Raw genomic sequence first — 4685 nt, forward strand, 5'->3', positions numbered from 1 at the left:
GTCTTATAAAGTACTGCATTTATCCGAAGTCGTATTCTTGACGCGTTGCTTTGGGTGTTGTGAAGTTCATTTCAATGACATACACAGGTAAGGGCTAATTTCGGAAAAAGGAAAGCATGACAAAAATCATTCTATTTCATGATTCATAATGTTTCAGGTTTAGGAGAGAGGAGCACATAGTAACTTAAGTACTACTATGTGCGCTACCAGCATAATAAATAAATCAGGTAACAAGGAATTTGCTGCAGATGTGCTTCCCATTACATCCCTGATCCACTTGTCGAAGTGGAACACATTGACCATTCCCTGTGGGTAGTTCAGTTTGCAATTCCTCGTGACAAAGGAAGCACTCCCGAAGAGTTGGTTTTCATAAACATACGGCCCCCCCGAGTCGCCCTGAGGGAGGAGAGGGGAGGGATCAATTAGTGTCATGATCGGAAGTGTTGTTGAGAGACAAAGGCAGAGACGTGAATTGCCAATGTTTTTCTCTGCCACTGCTGTTCTCTTGTTAAACACATTAATTACAGCCAAATAAGCTGGAGACAGAGACAGAGAGAGAGAGAGAGAGAAATAGAGGGAGGGAAAGAGAGAGAGAGAGAGAGAAATAGAGGGAGGGAAAGAGAGAGAGAGAGAGAGAGAGAGAGAGAGAGAGAGAGAGAGAGAGGGGGGGGGGAGGGAGAGAGAGAGAGAGAGAGAGAAATAGAGGGAGGGAAAGAGAGAGAGAGAGAGAGAAATGGAGGGGGGGGGAGGGAGGGAGAAGGAGAGAGAGAGAGAGGAAGGGAGAGAGAGAGAGAGAGAGAGAGAGAGAGAGAGAGAGAGAGAGAGAGAGAGAGAGAGAGAGAGAGAGCGGAATCGAGGGAGAGAGAGAGAGAGAGAGAGAGAGAGAGAGAGAGAGAGGAAGAGAGAGAGAGAGAGAGAGATAAATGGAGGGGGGGAGAGGGAGGGAGGGAGGGAGAAGGAGAGAGAGAGGGAGGGAGGGAGAGAGAGAGAGAGAGAGAGAAATGGAGGGGGGGGAGAGGAAGGGAGGGAGGGAGAAGGAGAGAGAGAGGGAGAGAGAGAGAGAGAGAGAGAGAGAGAGAGAGGAAGAGAGAGAGAAATGGAGGGGAGGGAGAGAGAGAGAGAGATGGAGGGGGAGAGAGAGAGAGGGAGGGAGGGAGAAGAAGAGAGAGAGGGAGAGAGAGAGAGATAGATAGATAGAGAGAGATCATTCCAAAGATTTTTCAAGTTGACTTACATAGCCGGATGACTCCCCTCTGTTATAAACACAGATGATTGAGTCGTCCTTCTGAGGGAAGATTCTCTTGCATAGAGAATCATTCAAAGTTTTGGTTGTTGCTACTTGGAGAACCGAAAAACTTTTGATTCCACTGTCTGGAAATCGGACAACAGAAAGCTACATAAGAATCCTATAAAAGAAAAACTACATGTATACGATTTCTTCATTCTACTATATACGAAAGTTTTTTGTCATCACTTAATCTTTGATAAAAATGACTTACTTTTGGCAGCTCTTCCCCATCCTGTGTATGTCAGAGTCATCCAACCTTTCGGACTCGTCTTCGGCAGGTTGACAGGCTGGACGTATTCTGAGGAAGAACTTGAGATGAGTGTTGTTCTTCTCCTACGCATAATAGGCCAAACTGCAATAGCGTCAGATCTTTGAATGGCGATTAAGCAGACACACGCATAGGCACACATGCATACACACACTCATACAGAAAACAATCACGTGACTTACTGTTGAACTTTATCTTCTTCAGTTTCAAAATTGCTATATCACTGACAATCACAATCTTCTTCGAATAGTCGGGGTGTATGTAAGTTTCATTCACGGCTCTGATTTGTTGACTGCCTTTATTTTTCTTCAGGTCGTGGCCACCCAGAACAACCTTACATTTCCATGGCCTGTAAAAGACAAAAATGTGAAAAAAAAAGAAAAAAAAAAGATAGAGATATTTTATTGCAATTTGTCCCAATTACAGAATGCCATCAAAACATTTTGTCATATCTTATTTTGCACATGAAGGACTGATCAATATAGGTATCTCTTACCTGTCCACGCAATGTGCGGCTGTCACCACGTACACATCACTTATCACAGAACCTCCACAGACGAAGCGTCTGTCACATAAGAGGGCGGCCTGGTATGGGTAGGCGTGGGGCTCGGCTGTCCGGCCATGTATGATGCGTGGTGCCGCTGGAAAAGGCAAGTGCATTTTGTTGATTTTAATTACGCGTGTGTCGCCTTCATGGCATAACGTATGACAGCTTTAGTATTATTAGAGATGATATACTGGTACGGATTGAGTGTGTGAAAGAGAAAAAACTAACCCAGAGGAGGTCCAGAGACAGGGAACGTGGGGAGAGGTATCCAGGAAATATTCGTCGCCTGATTTGCATCCTGGAAAATAAATTCAATCCTATCATTATATACATAGTATAGAGCCTGTGATGTAAGGAAGAAATACATACATTTCCTAAACAGAAGGTCTAAAGCACCATATCAAGGAAGCGCCAATGAGCGCAACTGAAAGTTAAAACACGAGTCCACGCGGAGAAATGTGATTCAAATGATGGCACTTTTTTCAGCTTTTGAAAAAATGTATTGATAAATCTTATTAGATAGCAGTTGAATAGGAACAAGTAAGGTTGGAGAAAGTTTACAAATTGGAAACCATAGTAAGGTCATTTGTAAGCACTGACCAAGTGCTTGAGTCTTCTCTTTAACAGGAGTCTGCTTCTAAAACATCAGATATTCAGTGTCAAAACTAAGTGCTTTCAGACCGAAGAAAAGAAATTTCTAGCGTTATATAGTAAATGGGGGAAAAGTCTTTACGCAAAATCCATTGAAAATATCACACGCAAAATCTACTAAAACGTTTTTCTACGTAAAATGCATTCAAATATTCTCTATTAGAAGTCTATCTGCGCAGAGTCCATTGGAAATAATTGTACTTGAAATCAGCTGAAAATTTCTTTGCGCAAAATCCACTGAAAATATTCCACATTCAACGCGAAAAGCCATCGCTAATTCACCCGGAAATATAGTCTTCTGTTTCGATAGAAAAGCTAATTGGCAAACTAGTAATTAGAATTGAAAATCAAATGATAGATCACCAAATAAACGAATAGATAAATAGGCCACTTTAACCTCGCGAGAGTGGAAAGTTTATATAAAAAAAGGAAGTTTATTGGAATGGGGATGGGGATGTAGTGGGGATGGGGACTGGTTGGGGAGACTGAAAATAACCTTTTTTCTCATCAAAAATAAAAAATCGCTCCATTCTTTAATCACCAAATGTTTTCCGTCATTAAAAGAGATAACTCATTTACTTCGTTCCCATTGTAAATCACTTCATACTAAGATAAACATGTAAAATAAACTCGATGTACTTTTTCAGTATTTACACACGCATATAGAGATCTTCAGTAAGCGACTGAATACTTAGGAAAGCGAAATGTATAAATAATAGGTTATTTAAATAAACAACACTGCTAATGATAACATTCTGACTCTATCGCATTGTTCCCAGCTCTACTTTCGGCCACAGCTAATGTTGAACAAGTTGAAATGCTGCGAATAGCCATTTGGCATTCAATGAAAGCGGAGTGACCAACACAGAACACATTTCACTTACGCCCGAGTCGAGAGGTGGGAGCGAGGCGATGCCGGCGACGCAGCAGAGCAACACAAGGGCGAACATCCTGCCAGGGTTCTTCTTCAGGTCCTGACGAAGCGAGCACTCGTAGAAGACTGAACCTTGTGACCGGTTTTGAAATACTTCGATGACGCAAAAGCATGGCTCTTCCGGATAGGAAGAAGAGGAGGGGAGGGTTGACCTTCGAATGTTTGCAGAACATATTTGCAAACGTAAGGAGTGGTGCATCTATACCTGAATTCGTAACCTAGATATTTATTATTCTACCTTGATTTTTTTATGTTTTTGCTCTCTTCCTCCTGCTCCTCCTAATCTAATTTCTTTATTTACTGATATTTTCATCCTTGTTTATATCATTCTTACTATTATCTATCCATAATATTACTTTTGCTATCAATTGCATCATTATCATTGTTATTGATATCGTCATTATCACTGTTATCATCAATATCATTACCATCATTATCATAATTACTATCATTATAATTATTGTTATTATCATTATCCTCCTCATCATCATCATTATCATTAATATTACTATTATAATTAGCAGAATTGTTATTGTCATTATTTTTTATTATTATCATTATCATTATCATAATTATCGTTAGTATTATTGCTTTATCTTTAATATTCTATCATGAATATTGCTATTCTTTTTATCATCATTTTTATGATAATCCCCATTGTTATTAGCATCATTATCATTGTTGATATTATTTGTTGTTTTGTTGTTGTATTGGTATCAATATCATGCTCATTATCATTGCTATCATTGTTATTATTATCACCATGACCATTATTATCATTATCATTATTACTATTATTATTTCCATTATCATTATTTTCATTACTATCATAGTCATCACATCATGATTATGACCATTATCGTCATCATTAGATTGTTATCATTACTATATCTATTATCATTATCATCATCACTTATTAATACTAGAACTAGACAGTTATTATGTATATGATTATCACCACTATATCTGTTATTGTTAGCATCATCATGGATGTTTA

At 39.2% G+C, this 4685-nt stretch overlaps 1 pseudogene across 1 annotated transcript; it reads right to left on the minus strand.

Annotated features, from left to right (window-relative positions):
• Positions 1-19: 19 nt before the first annotated feature.
• On the minus strand, positions 20-3779 carry LOC122249479 (brachyurin-like; annotated as a pseudogene). The gene is made up of 7 exons (XR_015191602.1): positions 3639-3779; positions 2332-2401; positions 2053-2197; positions 1500-1905; positions 1235-1371; positions 265-396; positions 20-94 (listed from the first exon to the last, which is right to left on the minus strand). The product of XR_015191602.1 is annotated as a brachyurin-like (transcript).
• Between the last annotated feature and the right edge of the window lie 906 nt (positions 3780-4685).

This window comes from Penaeus japonicus, unplaced genomic scaffold, assembly GCF_977035675.1.
Source record: "Penaeus japonicus unplaced genomic scaffold, GWHDUDI00000001_assembly GWHDUDI00000014, whole genome shotgun sequence".
Taxonomy (NCBI): Eukaryota; Metazoa; Arthropoda; class Malacostraca; order Decapoda; family Penaeidae; genus Penaeus; species Penaeus japonicus.